Here is a 23,814-nt window from a genome sequence, read left to right as displayed (position 1 = left end):
GTCTAGCCAAGAGACAGTTACTCCCTTTCTATTACATAGCTATAAATAACTGGAAATTCACAGAATTTTATTCACAAAGCTGCAGAAATGACTGGGCCCAGCTTAGTTTAGATGCATTTTCTGAAGCATAAAACTTTTGCCTGAATTTTGCTCTGTAGCTTGAGACTATATTGTGTTAGATGTGTAAGTTGTAAGGGTAGTGGAAGGTCAAAAAGGGAGGTCTGTTGTGTTTCCCATTGTCTCTAGGCTACAGTGCAACACATGCAGTACACCAAAGTGGTATACTTTGCAACCAAAGTTAGAAAGTGGAAGCTGGACTGTGGTCTCTATGCAGTGCTGAGTTATATTTTCCTGGGTGGGACTATATGTAAAATTACAGCTTATTCAAGCTTGGGTGACTTCTTAGAAGTATTAGACATAAGCAGAGCATTCTTCTTTCAAGGTGCCACATGAGCTGCACTTGAATTGTATGGACTCACATGCAGAAGCTTGATCTTCTATTTGACGGAAGAACGGAAACTCCATGAATTCAACATAACTTCTTATTCATTTTAGATGGCAAAATCCGTTACACTGGAAAAGGCTGTATGGTTGAATGAATCATAATGTATAAGAAGTCTATCTCAAATATCTTTATGTCCTGGTTCCTGTTCCATGGATATGTCTTCCCTTACTCCATGTTGTAATAATGTGCCTTCTAGGATGTTGCATTGAAACATTGCTGTTAAAAAACAAACAAACAAACAAACAAAACTAATTAAAAAACAGAAATCTCTTTTAGTCCCATTAGAAAATCACATGAAAGGTAGTGAGAGACACCATGACACCAATACCATAAGATTTAAAAAATATGTTTTTTTCCTGGGTTTATTGAGAAATGTTATTAGTGGATTGGGAGCATCAAATGGACAACTGTGTAACGCAAGGAAAAAGAAGGTAATAGCAAACAGTGGATCAAAGACTGCTAAAGCAGAGTTTTAGTTGGTGGTTTAAGTGGTTCAGGTTTAATAATTGGAGGGACAAGCTATGAACTGAAGAAAAGGTAAGAAATTGTAAGTACTGTTTTCAACCAGTCAGTACTTAAGTCTCTGATTTGCTGAAAGCCATCTCAAATTGTTACTTGAAGTCTCTGATTTAGAATTAAGTTGAATATTTGTTGAATATGTAAGTTGACTAAGGTCATGATCAGCCAATGCCTGCAAACACAACTATGCATGCTTAAAAAGCTACTGCCCCATCCATGGCCACCCGTCAGGCTGAATGAGAAGAGCAGAGGCACCTCAAGGGGAACAAATCCTCCTAAAATGCCTCAGTAATTGACAACTATTGTAATTATGTCACTATGAAGCAAGTAACAGTAAACATTTAAATGTTGATTTATGAGAAGTATTGTAAGAAAATAATTTAATAGAAGCAACAGCAATAGTCATTAAACTTCTTACCAAGTACACAGAATGTACCAAAGATTTCAACAATTCTCAGAATGATTTTTGTACTGAACTGCTTAAATTTTCAATCAGAATTGGCAGGAACGGTAAACTAATTAATGGTGGATTACAATGGAATTCCTACAAAAGTATATGACATCTAGATTAATACCAAATGAGGCTGTCATGATTAATGTTACCATGATGAACACCATGGGTATTAATAAAGATTAGACCAATTATTGGACAGTGTCAACTAAAAGAAGATGGTTCAGCACACACACACAAAAAAAAAAAAAAAAAAAAAAAAAAAGTTCTACATGAAAAAAAAATCAGTATCAGTGTCACCCCTTAAAATTCATGATAGTAAAATGATAAGGATCTGACCAAAATTGAATAGCCAAGATGGTTATCTTAAAAGTCCCGCAGTTTAATCCTTTCTGGTGAGGTAGGCACACACATGTTTCTTGCTTATGGGGCACTCCGTGTGCTTTGAAGGGGGTGTGTGCTCTGTATTCAGCATGACCAAATCTGGATCCACCCAAGGACCACTGGCAGCATCAGCATGTATGGTCAGAAAGCATTTCTAAAGGCTGTCAAATATTGTTTCCTTAGATCTCAAATATCAGAAAAACACTCAGACCCTGATTCAACAACAGTACAGGTGACATGTGTGAGTAATACATGAGAAAGTTTTTTTCTCTAGTTTATTTGCATATCATCTCCTTGTAGAATTTCTCCAGCCTCAGCAGTGTTCTCACCTTTGTCTTTAATTTTCTGCAGTTTATTTAAAGGATTAATTTTAATTGAAGTAACAGATTATTTGAGGACTTATTTTAAACTACAACTTACGATAGGCTAGAAAAAGTTGTGAAAATGAAGTGTGTTTTTAAAATATACCCACATATTTAAATTACTGACAAATGTTATTAGATGTCAGTGGAGTGATCCGGCAGGTAATTGATGAGTCCGTGGTGAAGAACTGATAGAGCCAAAATAGACTTATCCACTGGACATCATACACTGCTGTAAGAGGAAAGACAATGTTTGGAGGTTGTTTGAAAGGAGAGAAATGCAAGGGAGATTGATCCAGTACACCAAGGGGAAGGTTACAGATTAAGATATATGGAATAGGTCACAATTTCATTCACTTTCCCTGCCCTGTGTTTGAAAACTTGAACTCAGTTTAGTTAGATGTATCCTCTACAGTGGCACCTAGTGCAAAGGAAGGACTTGGAAAGTTGGCAAGAAGTCAAGGACATAGCTTGTTGTGTATGGTTTATCCTCAGTTCACAGAGTAAACATCCTGCCACCACTGGTGATCATTAGGTCACAATGACCCCAGCTTCTAATTATTGTAGTGTTGTATTGTTTGATGTGTAATAACGTGGGCATGATGTATTTAATCTGCTAACAAAATGAAAAGCGTGTAAGTTGAGGCAGGAACATCCCTAAGCAGATCCTCGACCTGACCTGACACTTTTCCCTTGCAACCTGCCTTGACACTGGGGCTTTCTGTGCTGTTAGGAATGTGAACATATTAGCAATAAACTAATAGCTACCTAAGCCCTCTTTTGGTCTTACATTTCACCTGGCAGTATCTACCTGCACAATGGTTCCTGAGAACCTTTTTGCAGGCACCAGCATTCTCAGAATGCAGTATTCTTGACTAATCTTCCCTTTTCCTCAATCAACAGTCAAAACACATCAACCTCTGAGATGGTGAGTGAGTGCTGGGAGCCAAGCCTCTTCCCAAAGGGAACTGATAGGCGAGAAAAGCATGAGGCACAACTAGCTGAGCTGCAGTGAAATGAAAAGTATGATCCAATTATAGTACTATTTTCAGAATATCATTGTAAACAATTTTATTTTTAACTTTGCATTGAAAAATGAAATTTTAATAAGAAAAATCTTCCTGCTGCAATATCCAGAGAGATTAAAATGACTTACATGCAATTAGTACTTTCTTTGATGAATGTAATGCTTCTCTCCATTCATGGAATAGCTCTGTGAAAGCTGCAATGTTCTTTGTTGCATTTGTTGTTAAGAATTATTTGACAAAGTATTACTTCATTGTTCATTTCAATCAAGCACTCTGAGAGATTTTTATGTTTGTACTTGCTTTTGAAGTCCTGTTGGTTACGTGTAAAAAGTTATGTTGCATTGCCATTATTCTCTGATTGGACAGTTAGTGCAGTCAAGACAGTTGTCCCATGCGTGTAATTTTTTTTTTTATTCCCTACAAATTTAATCCCTTTCAACCAATTATAAACCTGATTGTAAGCATATATTTACAGTGAATACTCAAATCAATTTTTAAAACACTGAAACAGAAGCAAGATTTACCCTAGTCCAACAACTCTCCTGAACTTCACACTATGTAATAGGAAATACAATCTGGGACATACAGAAGATTAAAGATATGAGAAAGATCACCATCAGCTCCCATAAGCAGTTCACCAAATAACTCATGTGGTTTGTTGTTGCAGTTCAGTCAGAGGGATAATGTCAGTACAGTGGAGTTATTTCTGAACAAAGAAATAACTTATCAGGAAAACATAGTTTTCTCCCACCTATGCTTGTGTTTTTTACAGAAACTTCCCTTTCCCTTAAGATGCTTAATTAATGACAAAAAATCTGCACTTTTGTCAAAGGAGATGTCTTGCCATGGAGAGGTAATAACATATGCATGGTGGCAGTTACAGGCCACATAGTGCTTTAGGGCTTTCCTTATGGAGGGGAGGAAAGGGGAGAGAGGCTATATAAACCCTCTTCATCTCAAACACTGCTATGGAGACCTAGTGGCCTAACAGGCTAAGGCTAAATTTGCAGCTGAAAGAGGTTTGCTGATACAGCTGTTGCTGAGTCCTGCTGGTGGTAGTGCAATGTAGACCTCACAAGTTTTTGTGTCACAATAGACAGTTCTGAGTAGTTGAATGAAATCCACCAACAAAATGAAGTCTTCAGGGAAAAACACTTTTAAACTATTTATAACTGCACCAGAGATTCCAGTGTAAAAATATTGCTGAAATTTCCTCTTTAAACTGCGGCTTTGTAACAGTAAAATATTTTTATGTTAGTTTGGCCTTTGAAAATCAGCAGTGAACTTATATAAATAATTTGAAAGGTGAAGTCATTTTAAAGCATATGTTTCGATCTTTCTAGATCTTTCCAGAAACTTGCCTTGTGCTGAGCAACTTCCTTGTCTCCTGAATAACATGATACCAAGCCCAGGACAGAACAGCCAGCCAGGTAAGATGTCTGGAATTAGGTTTAGAGTTGTTCTGATGTGACTGTGCCCCTCTTAAGTCACTTGTATCATGGACAGAGTAAGCTCACATTTGCTCAGAAAGCATTATGTGGACATACAGTAAGATGCAGTTGTAACAGTGACTTTTTTTTTTTTTTTAACAATAACAGTAAAGACATTCCCAGACAAATATCAGGATAGAAGGTGCGTTTGAAAAAAAATAGCAAATGGGATGACGTGACCACTTTAGAGCTCCTGTAATATTTAATGCTCTACAATGAAATAATGACTTTTTTTTTTTTTTTTTTTTTTTTAATAAATGTCAGTGGATTTTTTCCAACTCATCACATCCACTGACCTTTGTGTTGATTGTTCTTTGTGAGCCTTTGAGATGGAGCACATGCAGCATGTGAAGTCCCATATCATATTGGTCATCATTCTCTACTTGACATTTCTTGTGTTCCTAAATTGATATGTTCCAGATTAATGAGGCATTTGTTCTCAATCAAGAAGCTATTTAAGAATACACTTTTAATTGTAATAGGCTGCATATGATTAATTATTTCTACATGGTTTGCTCATATTTTTGGATAGTTCAAAGCAGATTTTTTTCTTCCACTGGGTACTGCCCAAATCTTTTCAATGTTCATACTAGTTATCACCCAATAATTTATGTAAGTGAATTGTCTTCATGAGGGGTTTCTTTGAGAAATTTGCCCATTGCTTTAATGACCTTCAATGTTCTTTTTCTGTAAAAGGAATAGAGGGCTAACACACAAGTTAGTTGCAAAAGCTGTGTGCTTAAGTTAATTTGTGTGTATTTTGTTTTTTAAAGACTCCATTGTTTTAGGACTACTCATCTCACAGCTGGTTCTGACAAGAGTAGGTAGCCATATTGTATTGTTTGTGCTCATCGTTTTGTTTTAATTGAGGTCTTCTAACTCAGCTATGTCTCTAGAAGCAGCTGTGTTTCAATGTCTGACACATTTGAAACTGGACAGGGTTGTTCCCTACATGTGTGTTCCCTGCGTGGGGAAAAAGGGACTTGCCATGTGTTTTTATTTACAAAGCTTGTTTCAGAAGCTTTGTTGCTATTCTTGAAAAGACAAAAGGTTCAGCTTTTCAGGGCTCTGGGTCTTCAGGGATTACTTGAAAGCTCTCATTTTATTCTTCTTTTATTCTTTTCCTTCCTTTTGGTTGCAAAAGATGTAATTTTGGCAAGTGTAACCATGATCCTAGTGGTGGTCAGCACACCTGATTCTAAGCTTAGAGTTTGAAATCATATGGGAATAAGGGGTTTCTCCCCTTTAAATTTGTCAATCATTGAATTAATATTAGCTGAATCCCATAAAGTCAGCTGTTTTTGGCTACAAAGGTTGCAAATTAATCACCTGTGGAAGGATTCAGGTGCAAAGGAGGCTCTAATTTTTCACATCACCTTTGTGTACAGCTGTCAGAGAGATGATCTGATCATCCACTCACAAGATACATTATACTTTTATTAGGTGAGTCCAGCCTACTAAAATAATAGCTATGAAAATACTACAATAAAATAATAATAAGATCCCAAAGTGCTTGTTAGAGCTGTCTGTACTGTGTTGTTTGCTGCCTTGTGACTGATTATTTTTTTTTTAATAAGTTTTATCTGAAATGTATTGTGGACAACTGGCATCCAGCTATTTTTCTTTCTGTTTCCATTTTAGATAAGCAGTGGCTGCATTATGAGAAAACATTCATTTTTCAAAGGACCCATTAGGACTAAGCTTAGGGGCTATAGCATCAGATCTTGTTTTATCTGTGGGTGATTTTTGTAATATATGGTGATTGAATCTGTTCTCTCTTCTCTTCTCATGCAGAATATGGAGCAGCTCTTCCAGAAGAGCTCTCTGTAGGAAAGACATTCAAATTACTTTGAATTTTCCTAGTTTTTATCATGGCAGTACATTCCTGCAGGGCAAGGGACAGGGCTTTGTCAGTTAAGTTTACAGTAGAAGGGCACAAGTAGTGCATAATGGCTGAGCAGAGAAATAGAAAGAGGAATTGCAGATGGAACAAATTGTAGAGTCTTGACAAAGCACAGAAACAATGAAAATATCCAAAACCAAGCTTCCTCCTACCCCCAAGTATGCTGTGTCTTTCAGGGCACTTCTCAAAAGTGCTGGTGACTCATTTTGGTGAAATTGCAGAGCTCTCCACCATTCCCAGTTCCTCAGTGGAAGGTCATCACCCCTGATGCAGAGGCTGCAGATATGTGTATGTTGTGGCTTATAAGCTACCATAGCTTGTTGCTGGTTGTTTTACTTCAAACTGCTGTATCGTATCTTAATACACAGGGAGGTAGATTGAGACAACAGGGGAGTAGAGACACTCGAATGTATTGCCAACTCAGTGGACAGGTGGGAAGTCTAATCCTGCTCTCTTCCCAGTGCAGCTTGATGGTCCTTGAGTTCAGAGTTCTTATTTTAGAAAGTATTACTATCCTGCTGGCCAGAAGCTGAATTTTGCACTCAAAAGTGGTTTTGTATGAGACACATGTTTGTGAAGGGAATGAGATGATTGCAGAGATGAGTAAAAAACTTATAAAACTATCTGAAGTGCTGGTTCTGAACTTTGCAGTTGCAATTGCACTACCACCCCTCCCCCCCCAAAAAAAAAAAAAAAAAAAAAATCTTCAAGAGAGTACAGTATGAGTTAGCTACTTTGCCAATGAAGTTTATTTTACTATCAAGAAAAATATCAGCTTAATTTTTTTAGTCTACAGTTTAAGACACAGCAAAATCTTGATTGAGTTAGCTTGTAGTAAGGTGGAGCTGAGACATGAAACAGCTATAGTTAAAGGCAAAAGGGTATATGTGGAGACAGAAGCAAAAGTGAACTGGAATGGCTCTTGTTGCAGTGAAGCTGAAAAAGTATGCTCCTTTTAAATTGATAATTCACAGAGGTTTGATTGCCAGGTATTCAATTTGGTCCTGGAATCACTTGAACACAGACTGTATTTGTGAAACAGTCATGCTTTGCACAAATATTGTTAATGTCAGCTGTATCGAATAGTCTGCTTTTCTTTCCATATTGAATTTAATTATAATTAGTTGAGTAAAATGACAATTATGTACAAAAGAGACATCTTCCGATAAAAAATTATGGTACACTGCCTATTGCAACTTTCATAAATGTTTTCATAATCAGATTCAGTCATCCCTTCCTCCATCTGGATGACCTATAACCCACAGAATCTGTTATTAATTTGTAAATTTGGGTTTTGAATGGAGCTTGCTGAGAAGGTCATGTGGAGCTAGTTGCATGGCATATGTATATTGTATATATATATTTACAAAATGGCTTCTACATATACTTCTGTTCTTAAATCCCAGCAGCCCCTTTAGAGAGACTGAAACAAATGTGGCTGAACTGGCCCAAATACACCCTTTCATAAGGTCACCATCATTAGCTGAACTTCAGGACGTCTCAACCTAGTAAAGTAGTTCTGACAAAATAGCAAACCTGTCCTACTGAAATGAACTTGAAATGGCTTATGTATCATGGTCGATTACTGATCACATAAAAGAGACATAAAAAGTCTCAAAATATTTAAAGAAAAGTTGTTAGGTCTAGTCCTCATCTGACAGTGTAAAAAAAAAAAAAAAAAAAAAGTGACCAAAGTGATAAAGGAAAGATGCTAGTAGAAATACTTGATGAATGATAGATTAACTGAAAGAAAAGGTCATACAAAGTCTGTAGGAGAACTAAAACCAAAGGGGGTAGTTTAGGACAAGTTTCTTAATAGGGAGTATTTACAGGTAGATTGTGAGGTGCTTGTTATCTTATAGACACAGCATTAGACATTATTCTACAAGAAAGGCAAAGTGTATGTTTCATCCAAGTGAAAGAATTTCAAGAGCTGTGTTAGATTTAAAGTCACATTTCTCAAAATTGAAAATGTGGGTTGGGTAGAGCAGGAGGAGGAAAAAAATTCTCCAGCTATATTCCGAGAGTGAGATGGTCAGGTCTAAAGAAAACTGAAGTTAGAGCTCATCTGGATTTTGCTGAGGTTTATATCAAAGATCAAAGCCACAGTTATTGGTCAGAGCAACACTTTCCAGGCACATCGGGAGGTTTTTCTTGTGTATACAGCTAGACTGAAATGCTGAGCTTCATCTTCATAAATGAAGCAGGAACAAACTGTTATGTGAGTATTTGTACATTAATAAACTGATCATTAATGAAAAGACCACTCATGCCACAGTAATCTGAAACTCATATGATGAGAAATTCCCTAATGACAGTCCAGATAAGAAACTGTTGTTTTGCAAGATTGCAGTTGTCCCAAATTCATGTACATGTTATCTTTCAAGCCAAGGGCATTTCCTATTTGAGTTTCATAAAAGCTTATTCTGGCCATTAACACGGTACAAATACTAAAAACAAAAGTAACATTTCCATTGGCTTTTCTTCTTTTCTGAATTCTTTTGACCCCTGATGATTAGTATCAGTCTCTTCGCACTTATTGAATGCCCCTCAGGGGCCTCTGACAGCACAAACCTGAACAGTGTTATATTAAAAACAACATATTTTAATTACATCTGTTTTGTATATTTTCCACCAGCATAGTTGCTAAAAGGTCAACATGAGGATCTTATTATTTAGAGAAAGCATGAGGATCTTCTTACTTACAGAATGAAGATGATAAAAACACCTATACTTGTCACTTTTACCATTGACAACTGGTCAACCTGAGCTTGTGTGAAATAAACTGTGTAAAAGGTCTTGGTGGATAAACATCTCCTGTAAATGTTTCAGCAGGAAAAAAGATACTGTCTGTTTGAAAAATGTAGGACAATTCACAAATGCAGCATGTTGCTGTTTAACAGATACACGTGGCCTTAGGGACCCATGTGACTCCATTACTCGTCCAAAGTTCAAAACAAAGAGAGAAATAAGTTTTGACAGTCGCTTCTGAAAGAAGTGATAACAGATCAAAGGACTTTTTTTTATTGTGATATTTTCATCATTATGGAAAAGAATAACTTTGGACTTTAGCTTCTGTTTGAAATCTTTACCTTCTAATAAGTGAACTCTTTAAATGTAGTTCAGAGAACAAAGGTTTCTCTTTTACAGTTAAACTTTTAACCCTTGAGGTTGAATTGGTGGAGACCAGAGGGAAAATCCACTGTGTTTTCACTGAACTTTTTACCCTTTGAAAAAAAACTGAACAAGTTTAAAGTTCATACACTGAGCAAGAGGTCTCTACTGGGGATTTCTGGTATTATTAACTTCCTGACCTCAGATAATTAAAAGGGAAGAGCGGAGGCAGTACAGACTTTGACTCAACTTTGAACTTTTAACCTCTTGAGGAACATTTTTAGTGTGCAAGTGGTATACACAGTAAACTCTCTTATTAACTTTCCTTAACCCACAGACACGAAAAATGCCAGCAGGCCAAAATTATCCTCTGTCCTTCATGTCATATTTTTATTTGTGTAGCAGTTAAAACTCAAGGGAGATATTGTTTGGATACAATAAGTGACACAGACAACTATTTTCCAGGAACTGGCAAGTACAGTAGGCAAGCAAAAGGGAGAAGAAGCAATGAATCTGTCAGACACTGCAGTAAGGTTTGTAATTCAGACTGAGTTAGGCTTTACCTCTAGGACATGCAACAATATTTTAGTGTTGCCTCTGAGCAAAATTTTCCTTGCAAAGTGTGGTTATTTTATCTCTTTATTCAACTGGGCTTTACTTTCTCAAGCTTTAAACATAGTGATACTCAGCAGCCCAGGAGATTATGGATTTATTGACTAGGAAATAATCAAACAAGTAGTATTGTGAGTAGTTATTGTGAGCACATAAATCATACTTTCTCATACCCTTTACATAAATTGAAGAAAAATCTATGCTTCTTGTATCAGCAAGACAAAAATTATCTGTTAACTGTTCATCAGGGATACTATTTACTGTGAACTAGTGTGGGGAACTATGTGGGAAGCAGTAAGAATTCATTTAAACCTCCCAGCATTAGTGTTAATGGGGTGTAAAACAGAATTATGTAGAATCCATGTAGTTGGATATAAAATAACTTAGCTAAAAAATATACAGAGAACATTGAATGAGAATATTGCCTCTAAGATAAAGCTGTAAGCTTCTGGGGCAAAATTTCAATAAGTGGCATTCTCACAACAACAAAAGAAAGAACACAAGTGAGTTAATGTCTTCTGATTCTCTAAATGCTTTTTGAATTTCATGGTGTTCCCAGTCATAGCAATCATTTATCTACTCTGTGAGGAACTCAACAGTGTTCAATGGGAACTGTAAAATTTGTTTCAATTTCGTTTAGATGTAGAAACACAATCAGAAAAACATGCAAAACATTTTTTTGGAAGCAGATGTGCTACAGAATTAAATTGCTGTGTTAGGATTATTAGAAGATTAGCAGGATTTATTTATTTATTTAGAGGCTGGCTAGATGTTACTGTAAGGATGGATGCATGCATTTTGAAAGTTTTGAATTTGGAAGATTTTTCAAACCTCTTGATTGAAGCCAGCTGAGCACTAAAAAAAAAAAAAAAAAAGAGAGAGAGAGAGAAAGAGAAAATAAACCTTTTTAAAACAAATACAGAAATCAATGAGTTATTTACGGGATCGCCTTATATATCCCAATGAAAAGAAATCTGAAAAACACAAGTCTTGAAAATTTTGGCAAAAAATGCACATATGCTTGGAAAGTCACCAGATTAGCCTGGTTAGCCATTGTTTATAGTTGTTTTTCTACTGCTTAAGAACATTGGCTGTGTTATCAGATAGTGTGATGCAATTCCAGCTGCTCTGTAGACTGAAATGGTTAGTGTGGAGGGCCTGGCATTCACACTGTAGGCACATGGGGGTACATTTCAGACTAGCTCAGGTCTGACCGCATGAGCTGAACACCCAGAGCTGCAGAAGCATGTCTGTGCGGGTGTGGGAATGTGCAGATGGGGCAGTGCCTATAGCGGTGAATGGACGAGTGGTCATCCCTGGGAAATTTGCAGTAGAGTCTCATGGCTGGGAAGGAACTGCCTTGTAGCCTTGCTTCCAGAGGTGTGTCTGTAGGGGTTTATGTGTGAACAGATTAATAAACCACTATTTAATTTTAATCTTACACTACCACCAGCTGTGGATATCACACATGCCCCTTAGAAGTTTTCAGAATTACACTGTTTTTTGGGGGGATTCAAACCTGTGGGTAGTGGGATGTTGAAGGACATCTGGACTCAGTGGTCAGAAGCACTCTGGTAAGCTTCCACAGAGGGGTGGAACTGTCATGGCAAGTCTGAATTAAATATACCTGTAATAAATCTGAAAGGAATGTTGCCCTGTATCTATTTAGTCTTGACTCAGAAAAGCATTTAGGCTACTGTTTATACACTGGGAAAGTGAAATTATAAGTAGACACTGCTGTTAATCAAAACCCATGGTGGAGAAAAGAACACCTGAATTGTTACATTTAAGAAAATTCATAATTGTTATGTTTTTTTAAACAGATATACATATACATTTTCTTTTGTGAGTCCTGCAGCTGAGCAATGGGTCTTGTTGATTCCCTAGCCAGACAGGTGTCTTCCTTCTTTCCTCCTCGATGGGGACATGGCCTACTCTTGAGACCACAGTGAGAGGCAAGCAGGCAGGGAGGGGAAGAGGGGGAAAGAGGAAGGTCTCTGGGACTTGGTGGAGTCCCTACCATGCCAGGGTTGAAAAATATGGCCCCATGGGCTTGAGGCCCCCCTTCATCCTCATGTCACTTCCCACAACAGAACCAGCAGGACACTGGGGCTGGGAAGGGGAATTTTGCAGGCAGCAGTGACCATTTCCTTTAAGGTGATGGAGGGTTGCACTCCATTTTTTTTCTTCTCCTCCTGGTCCCCACTTCTTGGCTCTGAAGTCCAGCACAACTGGGCAAAATCAAACCAGTGCTACAGGGCCCTTGTAAGCCCACCCCAGTCCATACTTGTAAAGACAAGTCATTTTATGTTCGTGAGAGCTAGCTTCCTTCTGCTGCACCTTTGTCTCAGGATGAATCAATTCATCCCGCCCTGACCTCGAGGGGGAGCATGAAAATCATGGCAAAGTTTCATGGTTAGGCTGACCTGGCTCATCATCTACAGGAGACTGGGCAGGATTTCTCCTGCTCCTTTTACAACTTTTTAGCTCTAAAATCTTGAAGATTTTCCAGATTTTCCACTGCAAGGCAGGATGTTTCAGGGACCCATGACTGGGACAAATGTGGGCTGTTTTTCATGGGGATAGCAAAAGCACACTTGAAATAAAGGTCCACATCATCCAGCCAAGCTTAAATTCCTGCTGCAAAATATGGGGCTGGTAAGAGCATCTCTACTAGAGTAGAGATCTCTAGTAAGAGCATCTCTACCCAGATTTTTTTATTATTATTATTTTATTTATTTATTTATTTATTTGCATAGACAGCAGTACATTTTTTTGCCTGATTCAGATTACTGACTAGTCTGAAAAGCTTCACTGTAAAGGTTTTCCAAAAAGTATATAGTTGGCACTATATTTCAGCTGGAGCTAGACAGGAGAAATTTGGCAAAGTTACAGGCAATTGATAGCTGCATGTTTATCATAACAAGCATTAGAAAACCTTGTTATCAGCCCCTTCTGCAATTTCATAGCTCAAGCACAGACATAAGTTGTGTAAAATCAGCATGAGTATGTATCCATGTAAGTGTGTGGATGGATGGAAAGTGTCAACCTGCATGTGTTTGTGTACTATAGAGCTACTTGTGTGAGAGAGGGTGCTCTCTCTCACTTAGTCACATGGTCTAAAATTTTTGGGTAGACCTGTGTGGTGCCAGGAGTTGGACTTGATGATCCTTATGGGTCCCTTCCAACTCGGGATATTCTATGATTCTATGAATGTATCAGAGTCTGACCCTAGGCACGGATTAGGGACAGCAATTAGACACATGCTTAGACACTGGCAGTGCCTTCTTCTATCAGACCTCTACAAACTCATCTGTCTTTGTGCACCTTTGTTCCTGTGGAACTTCTGCTTTCCCTTAGATTTCAGCACTGCTGGATAAATACTGGTTGTTCTCTGTGGTGAGACCCTCATCTTGGCTCACCTGCATTTGCTGTTCATCAGGGCACAGAGCAAACTCACCTGTTTTCGCAGACTTGCCTCCTGAGCAGAGATAACACGTTCAGCTTTTATTGGAGATGGAGATGCAAGCAGGAAAAACCTAGCAATAGAGATACTTAGCACTCATATAGGGCATCATCAGGAAATTCAATTAATCCTCACAGTAATAAAGTTATAAGGAAACATTGGGCTGTTATAGAAAAAGATAAAATATAAACCCCCAAATTATTATCTCCTGTATACAAATGTTAAATGTCTTACCTGCACTTCAGGAAGAAACCATCAGAACAAGGCTTAGAAAGTCAAAACCTTGCTCTCAATCCTGCACCCAACCTGTATGGCATAATCCTTCTCCCATGGTAAATGTAGGTAGTTTTTCTTTTCACTGCATTCTGTGTGGGTGTGTGATGGACAGAGTTTGTCAAAATTGTAAAGGAAATTCTCACCTGGCCCTGAGCACTGAACAAAGAGTAAAACAGGAATCCTGGTAAATGTCACATCCCACACACTCTGCCCTTGAGTCCTTCAAAGCCAAATGGCCAAGGCTGAAATATATTGCACAGAAGGAAGAGAAAGAGAAAACCTGCTCCACCTTGCAAAGCAGTTTAATTCTAGTCAAGGTGGAAGACAGAAGGAATTAATAAGTGAACAACAGTCCCTGCTTGGGCATTAAATTGAGTGTGCTCTACTTGCCATGGCTAAATGGAAAGACCTTGCTCAAAACACATGCAGTTGGTCAGGGTACTTCCCACTGCTGGAGAGAGTGGGTGAAACTCTGTGCCCATCACAGGCAATATTTTGCTGACTTCATGTGGCTAAGGTTTCACCCACTGTGAATTGACTGGTCTACTTAACCATGCTGGGTGCACTTTTGAACCAGTCACACCATGGTAGTTTTAACATAATAGCTGTAAAAACTGGCAGGGAACACACATCTGTCCTTTCACCACGTGGCTCTGTGTTGCTTGTGGCAGCTGCTGGTTGACCTAAGCGCAGCCATGAGTATCTGACTGACACATTGAGTGCCAAAAGCCAAATCCGTATGTGGGACTGAATCATGTTAAAACTTTCCCCTGCAGCTCTTTTAAATTTTTTTTTTCAGATGAGCCATTTTGCCTGCTTCACACCGCGGTCATGGGAAGACCCTGATTCAAAGTGCCAGACAGGAGGGGTGGTTGCAAGAAGAAGTGCAAGGATGAAGCCCTGCCAACAAAAAGGGGCCATACTGGAGATCCAGAAAGCAATTGCTTGACAGCCTGAAATCAGGCTCCTCTAAAGGTGTGCAGTTATACCCCCAATATGTTGTTTTATTGGATTATTCATGAGTCTAATAATATGCAAAGATTCGTCTGCAGAAACTAGTATTTATGCTGGATTGGTTGATGGATGTGTGTGCCTGTTTTTCATTGTTTCTTTTGACTCTGCTGAGATGATGTTGGAGTGTCTACAGGGATAAAGATGTGATGTCTGATGAAAAGCATTTGCAATCAAATTTGAGACTTGATAATGAAGGATGGCAAGACAACACAATAAATAGATGTAAGCCGAACAGGCATTTTATTGGCAAAAAAGACTGCATTCTCATCAAAGCCTTCATAGTTTAAGGTGAGCTGGAAAAAGGTATTTTTTTAATTTATTTATTTGCTTAGGTTTGTGGGGCTGATTTATTGCTATAGGCATTGAGAAGAATGTGTTTGTGAAATGCACAAGCAGACAGTGGCATACAAATCAAAAGAAAAAATAAAATTCAAGCTTGTCCCATAAAGCTGAACTTCTCATAGTGCCATAATAGAGAACATAACATATCTCCTGTTTGCTTTCTATTTTATTTTTATAAAATTTACTTTTATTTCACAGTCTCTTCAATATAAAAACATATTTTATTTTATTTTATTTTATTTTATTTTATTTTATTTTATTTTATTTTATTTTATTTTATTTTATTTTATTTTATTTTATTTTATTTTATTTTATTTTATTTTATTTTATTTTATTTTATTTTATTTTATTTTATTTTATTTTATTTTATTTTATTTTATTTTATTTTATTTTTAGGTATAAGCACATAGCTTAATTCATCTGAGAACATGTTGTTCCTCTGATACAGATAACTATTGATGGGGCAAGATGTAATGGCCTCTAGTTACACCAGGGGAAATTAGGAGAAATTTCTTCTCAGAAAGAGTAGTCAAGCACTGGAACAAGTTGCCCAGGGAGGTGTTGGCATCACTGTCCCTGGGGGTGTTTAAGGAAAGGTCAGATGTGGTACATCTGATTGGGGACATGGTTTATTGGGTGATACTTGTGGTAGGGGGATGGTTGGACCAGATGATCTTGGAGGTCTTTTTCAACTTTAATGATTCTATGATTTCAATCTGTCTACTGAGACAACAGAATATTTTTCTGAGATGTGTAAGTAAAATCTTACAAGTTATTTTATTAAGAAAAATCCTTGAAGACTTTTCACTGTCCCTTGTACACTATTGCATATGGTAGGTAGCATACCCTTAGTATTCATAGTCATTAATAAGTTGCTCATATTTTAATGGGTATGTTTCTATTTGGTATGAGAAGTACAGGTTGGTATTTTGGAAGTAGTTCAGGAATTTGTATTGTTCTAACATCTCAGCCTCAAGTCCTACCTTACTAGACACAGAGTCATCAGGACTGCTGGATACCATACTCAAGGAATACCTGTTTGGACATGTGGGATTTTGAATGTTTGTTACTCATTCCTAAGGCTTAATTTCTGGATGTGTCATAAAAGTCAAATCAAAGTAAAAAACTGTGGTGTTTGTCCACGGTGAAGATAGAATAAAATAAGTGGTCACAGGTAGTACAGAAAAAACATGGACTCCACAGTGCCGAAAAACTGCCGTTATTAGCTCAAAAATGTTTGCTTCACTTCCCCTTGTAAAACATTCTTGTTATACTGTAGAAATATATCATTATAATGAGTTAGTATTTGTCCACCATCCTGTATTGGAAGGTGGACAATACATGGAAGGAAGGAACACAGAAAAGAAGCAAATTAAAAGAAATTAAAGGATTGGTGAGTTTTGTAACTTGTCACTATGTAAGGAATTTGAAGTAAATTGTAGTAAGCATGTCAACAAAATAAAAATTAAAAAACAAACAAACAAACAAACAAAAGGAGCTGAGAATCTGACCCAGTGAAAGAACAGCAGGAGTCCTCATCTGGTTTGAATTCTGCCTGTGACCCAGCTTTTCCCACCAAAAAATGCAGATTTACACTCCCTTTAAAGCACATTACCACCTAAGAAAAAAAAAATCATCCCCTCACATTTGCTAGTCACAGCTGTAAATTTGACTTGCTTTATTAGCTGTTGCACACTACACTTAACAAAATGGGTTTATGTTATGTCTTAACATGTTCTTGTTTACAAGTACCCTGTTCCCTGAAGAAGGGTAATTTTAATGTCATAAGCAACTTCATGTTTTGTTTCCAGCACTGATAGATCTAAAGTAAACAGCCTTCCCTAAGGAAGAAATGAAAAAAATGAAGAACGCAAAAAGCACTGTGAGACCTCAGTTAGGACCAGGCTGAGCCTGCCCTTTCTCCCTGGTGGCGATGGGCTCAGTGCAGCACTCTCCTCCATCCTACTGCTAATTTCTCCTTTTAGGGTAGCAAAATCCCTATCTGCAAAGTTCATGGTGGCACAGGAGCTGCAGCCAGTTCCAGGAATGTGCAGTCACTCCCTGGGTCAGCTCAATGTTGCTTTCATCAGAAGTGTCACTGTGATGGAGGGAAGTTGTTAGAAAGAGTTTCAGGAGGCATTGACATAATCAGGTCAGCTGGAGGTGCATAAACAAGAGGGGGGGGGGGGGGGGGGGGGGGAACAAAAAAAAACAACAACATAGAGAAATGCATGTCTTTCCACCCTATCCCTGGGAGTCATGAAGCAAAAAGCTTTGCTCTCACCTGCCAGCATGGCATTTTTACTCCCTGCTTTTGTCTTTTTGGCTGTAAGGTGCTTTCTTCTCTGCAGCCTGACAGACCCAAGGACATTTTAGTCTGTCACATGGTTCTTAGGCAAATTTTGCCTTTCTTCTTACTAGCGTGGCAAACAGATTCTTTTTTTTTTTTTTTTTTTTAATAGGCTGCTTAATGGCTAGGTACCCCCCACTGTGGAGATATCTGTCGGTGAGATGGAGGAGGACAGGGTCTCTCTGGAGGCTTCAGAGCCACTGGGGAGGGGAGAAAAGGGAACTTAAAGGAATACTGTATGTTGCAGAGACATCTAGGGAGCTTGTGCCTGTGATGTTTGAAGCATTACTGGGCTTTTGTGTTTTCACATCTTGTGAGCCCACTGAAAATACTTCATGACAACCAGAATATGAAGAGAGATGGGTAAAATATTGTGTTATACAGTTTGCGTCTGCAGATGGCACATGCTGAATGAAAACTTTAGCAGCAGGCTGCTCTTACAACTGAGGCTGAAAAATATTTTTTTCATTTGTATTGTTTCAAAAAAAAATCTAAAAGTGTTTAAATTACTAGAGAATCCTCTTTTTTGACGTGACAGTAACAATATGTGAAGTAGGGCCTGCAGTCCTGGCTGTGAGATGAAGAACTCTGTGTTTAGAGTACACACATGCTAACATACATGGACATTTTTAATAGTCTCTATTCATATTACTTTAAGATAACTGATTTCATGGGGAAGAAAGATGTCAGATTTTTCCCTTTATGCTGTCACTGTTTCTGAACAATTTGTTTACCTTTGGAGGAAGGGAGCTTGGAGAAGATAGAAAGGCTTCTCCATCAGCAGATCTCCATTGAGCATCCCAGCTAACCAAAAAAGGAAGAGTCCATGGTTAACAGAGAGATAGGAAACACCTTTTGTTCCTCACAGGCTGCATTTTTGTGGTCCGTGAAAGCATTGAATTGTGAGAACTCACAAATTAAGAGGGTAGCTGTAGGAGGCCCTCCTGGGAAAACATTGAGGTGCACTAAGAATAAGATACAGTTATCAGGTTAGCCACTGTGATCTTCTCTTTACACCAGTGCAGAGCTAATCTCTGCCTATGACATTAATGGGCAAAGATCTGCAGGGGTTTTGGATAAGACTGATGTCCTCGTAAGTACAATCTCTCGCTTCTAGCAAGAGAATGGAAGTGTATGACTCTCAGTACTTGGATTATTACCATGCTTTCTACCTACTTACACTTCACTAGCAATTTAGGATAAGTAGAGTCATCATCTTCATTATATGGCCCAAGCTTTTGTCTAGTACAGCTGTGTAGTGTTAACAGCTGTTGTGTTGTTTGTTTTTTTTGTCACAGAAGCGGATGCAGTTTAGGAATAGGCAATGAGATTTCTGCTCTACAGTTTGCTCAACCAGCTTGTGAAGCACTTTGTAGATCCAGGTGTGTAAATAGTACTTAATAATACTGATTTTACGATAATAATTTGGTAAAAAGGGATTATGATCCATGTTTTGATGTGCAATTTGCTATTCGTTAGTTATGCAGAAAAACTTGAGCTTATGTTACTGAGCCCCATTGAACAAAAACCCAGGTCTAGAAATTAGATTATTATTCTGCAGTTCAGTGATTAAAATAAAAATACTCTATCACTTATATTTACATTCTTGCTGCAAATCAGGTCACCATGACCTCTGAGCTCTGTTTTCCACAGAATGGGCCAAATCCTTTCCCAGTGTGACTCCCTTGACTCCAGCACAGTCAGTTGCACAAGAGATGACTGTAGCTCATTAAATCTGTAGAATAACTCTATTTTGATTAGGGATAAAAAATAGTATTTGCACAGTCTTTTTCTTGTTGGCATAATAGATTTTTTTTTTTTCCTGGACATTAACAGGAGCTGGCATAAACATTGTTTACTTAAAATGAAGAAAAAAGAAAACTGCATAAAAGCGTATATATCATCTGCTTTCTATTTATTGTGTAGAAATAATTCTAAGACTGTAAATGATAAAAAAGTGTAGAAAGAAAACCAAAATCAAAAGAGAAAATAATAGTTGCATCTTAGCTGTGTCTTCATCTGTAATACCATTCTGCTAAAAACACAGATTTAGTTCTGCTGCAAACACAAGGAAGGAGTTGGGTCCCTTTGGCTTACTGCTTCGTCTCTAAGATGGCAGCACTGGGAAGGGAGTAGCATAGAGTGGGGATATACTCACATGAGCACCCCACAGAGGAGGTACTCTGCACCCCAAAGAGAGAGCAAAACACTGTTACAAGCACCAGGAGCCTGCTGGGGGTGGGGACAGCAGGCAAAGGGGACTAGAAACCCTGTGAGCCCTACACAGTGGGACGATGAGCAGGGAGCTGCCAGTGATGAAAAATACTGGGAATTAGACACTTCCTGGAGCGTGGGTTTTAAAGAAAGGTCAGATGAGGTGCCTGAGGAAGGGGTGGTGAGTGCAGAGAGGAGAATAAATGACTTGAATCACCTATGCCATATAGCAGGAAAGCTTGCAGTAGACAACTGATTTAATCCTTCCACCCCTACATGACAGAAAATGGCCAGGACAGCTGTCTTTCTGTTGTCTCATCTCCAATTACTTTGCCATAGCCAGGGTCCTGCAGTGCCCCAGACTGGATCTGGTGGCAAATAAATAAATCTGATTGACTAGCACTGTGAGCATTAATTCTCTGGGAGTAGCAGCAAAGTGGCATTGCCCTTTGTACATGCAAGGGCCAGGAAAAATATACTGTAGCAGTTTTCTTCCTGATGTTTAGCATTAAAGACCTCAGCTCCTCCCTGCAGGTCATTAAGCCCCAGGAAATACCCCGTTCCTCTGTCGTTATTGCTTAATTATTTTCAGCTCTGTAATCTAATTTGCAGTGTGACTCTATGTTGATTCTAGCTAGTGTATCATAACCTTTATAGTACAGGAAATGCGATGCAGAGTTGGCTGTATTGATGTGTATGCCTTTTGGTGAAAAGAGCCTTTTCCTAATCCTACAACTTCAAGAAATAACTCATTTTCTAGAGAGTCTGAAACCTTTAACATTATGGATATTTCACTTTCTCCTGCTTTATTTTAAATTGTTTTAGAGTTTAAAATGCAAAACTGAGTAATAAAAGGTATTTTATTGAATATGTGCCATTACTCCCTAGCTTTAAAGGAGGATGTTAGAAAAATATGTCACACAGAGGAGCTGTTAACATATTACTTCTATTTTAATTAAATATAACAGATACTTCAGGTGTTCTAAAAACAAGGACATAATATACTGATAGCTGCACAGAGAAGCTATCTGAATATAGAAATTACAAATGAGATAATACAAGTGATTTAAAGTTTGATCTTTTATTAAATACATGCTGTCTAAAGCAGATAGTTCTATTTCAAAAAGAAATAACTGAGTTCATGTAATATCTACTACCTCCTTGGTTTCTCTAGAAATCTCCAAACCTAACAGGAAATTGGAGCAGTAGGGAGCCATCAGCTTTGAGATTCATCTCATCAAGACTCCCTTTCTTATGCCTGGAATTGCTTTGAGAAGAAAATGACAAAATGCACTTATAATATGTACAGTTTGTAATAAGTGATATATGGGACACTATTGAGCTCAAAAGTTCTCATGGATGCATATAAGTCATGTGAGCCTACAGGAGGGCACTTAATCTGAAATAAAGCAGAGGATGGAAGAATGGGAATGAGTCTCTGAAGTGTAAGTCTCTAGGAAAAGCTATCAAAAATGTCACAGAAGGAAATCACCTAGACTAGGAGATGAGAGTCTCCTCTCTTAGTCTACATACAGAAATTACTATCAGCAATCTAAGGGCTATGTTTCAGGTAAATATCCTTAATGAGTAATAAGTACTGCAAGCGAGATTGTATTTTGTTTTCCCTGTAGCCATTTTGTTTCCAACCCTTGAATGCATACCTCTGAACTCTGGCTTTAAGCCAGGTTAAATAAACCTTACCATTGTTTTGCTACAGGTCTGTCTTGTGTCAAGGTGCACTAGAATGAAACAGAGGGCCTGAGCCTGTAGCCTGAGGGGCTCAGGGCATTGGAGGTGCAGAGGAGGATTAGGAACATCTATGCTCTCTGCAGTAAGGGACCCTGGGGCCTGGGAGGTCCAAGCAGATGCTCTGAAGCTTGTGTTGCCAGATTTTTTTTGAGAAGTTCCCCATGGCTGATGCAGAAAAAACTTCATTTGCAGTATACAAAGAGGCATAGGCCATGTCTTGGTCTATGGGGATGGTGAGACAGCCCTATGTGGTGCCTGTGCTCTGCACAAAAACAAGCATTCCACCTTGCTGTAAAATCTCAGGATCTGGAAAAATGAGATTTCCCAGCAGTGACGGTGGTATGTTCTAGGCTGCTGGACTCAGCTATGTTGGGTGACTGTAAAATGCTACATGCTGTTTAAACTTCCTTGTATTAGGAATATGGATTATGAGAATATATGGAAGATTTATGAGAATGTATGTATGACTTATTCCTGATCTTTACTACTTATTCGTCATATAGTTCTGTAAGTCTGAAAGCTACAGTAGACCTGCTGCCAGGAGGACTGTTGTTATCACCACAGCAGGGAATTTCAAGGACTGTTCTTAGTACCCTGAAGCAGTGTCTACTAACCATTACAGTGAAAAATACGATAATACTCTCATATTGTCTCAAAGATTTTGTTCAAAAGCATGTGTATAGAGGGGGAGGAAATCAAAATTGCAATTAGCCTCCCATATCCCCTATATAGGCAAATTATTTTTATGATGTCCAGATCATCTCCTCTCTATTTCCCAGCCCTGTGTCAGCAGTACAAGTGAGCCCCCAGTAATGTGAAATAGTCACGCCCTTGTGGTTACTCAACTGTTCCTCCTGAACAGCACTGTGGCAGCCAGGCCTGCCCTTTGAATTAAATAAGTTGTTCTAGTAACAGAGCTAACTGAATTAATTCAGCGTAAATGAGACTGCAATATTCCAGGACATGTAAATAAAACTACATTTTTATATAGAAACGTTACATTACTCCAAGCGTTACATTACTCCATTACTCTTGATAGTACCAGGGGGAAATATTCTTCTAACAAATATTGAACTCTTCTTGGCTGATTCAAAATGAGTAGGAAGTTTTTTGGTTTCAGCCTATATGCATTTTTAGACTTAGAAATGCTGACTGAAATCAATGGAAGACCTTTGATCTATTAGTAATGCAGGATCAGATACTCTCATAGGTAAAAAGACATAACGAAGGCTAAGGAAATGGCAACATGCCCTTTCTTCATTGTGCAGCATGGCGGCTTTTTCTATGATCAGACACAAATGTAATGATTGAGGAAGAAAGGCCTTAATGCTTAGAAGAAAGGTTGAAACAGAAGGTACTCAAATGACAGCTAGAAGAAGGGAATGATGGTGATATAATTGGAGTAGACAAAGGATGTTCACTTTGTGACAGATTTTGAGAAACATCCAGGAACATTTGTTATGCCAAAGCAGGTTCATGGTTCAGTGGAAATGCCATCTTCTGTTGGAGAAGTAAGCAGAAGAGGCAGCACTCTCTGAGCAGACAAGGGAACAAATATAGTTCGGGGTTCCAGAGCAGATAGTTGCTTATAAGCTTACATATTATTATTATAATGCTATGCTAAGCGCGCATAGTATTTCCATTTAGTGACAGATCCACTGAGGAATGAGGGTACACTACAGTTATTTACTGACAGAGGGATCTTTGTAAATTCACTTCTTAAACAGCAGTATTAGAATGACCTACCTCCTCCTCCCGCATTTAGGACTTATGAAATAGAGTATACTTGTGTGTTTATTTCTGGATTTAAAATAAATAATAATAAGGCATGGTGTTCCTTCCTCAAGAAATGTCTGATAACATGAGAATCATTCAGATTTTTCTACTCATATGCTGGCAGATCTGCCATAGGAGTCTCATGTAACAATATGCAATAACAACTGGAATTGTTGGTTTAAAGCAAAAAAGTTTGGAGTTGTTGGTTTTGTTGTTGTTGTTTCTTCTTTTAATCTTTTATTGGGAAACCTCTCATTTT

General features: G+C 38.2%; 1 long non-coding RNA gene across 3 annotated transcripts; it reads left to right on the top strand.

Annotated features, from left to right (window-relative positions):
- Window positions 1-4,217: 4,217 nt before the first annotated feature.
- On the top strand, window positions 4,218-21,581 carry LOC311424775. Of its 3 annotated transcripts, XR_014686182.1 has the most exons (6): window positions 4,231-4,268; window positions 4,593-4,679; window positions 14,910-15,085; window positions 15,237-15,412; window positions 19,115-19,198; window positions 21,205-21,581. It is a non-coding gene; the product is annotated as an uncharacterized lncRNA (long non-coding RNA). The 3 variants fall into 3 exon arrangements; XR_014686181.1 differs by having other exon boundaries at window positions 4,218-4,268; window positions 14,910-15,412; XR_014686183.1 differs by lacking the exons at window positions 19,115-19,198; window positions 21,205-21,581 and having other exon boundaries at window positions 4,218-4,268; window positions 14,910-15,572.
- The last annotated feature ends 2,233 nt before the right edge of the window (window positions 21,582-23,814 follow it).

Source organism: Aythya ferina, assembly GCF_964211825.1.
Source record: "Aythya ferina genome assembly, chromosome: 1".
Lineage (NCBI taxonomy): Eukaryota > Metazoa > Chordata > Aves > Anseriformes > Anatidae > Aythya > Aythya ferina.
Note: the sequence above shows the minus strand (reverse complement) of the source record. Positions and strands in the feature narration are given on the sequence as shown.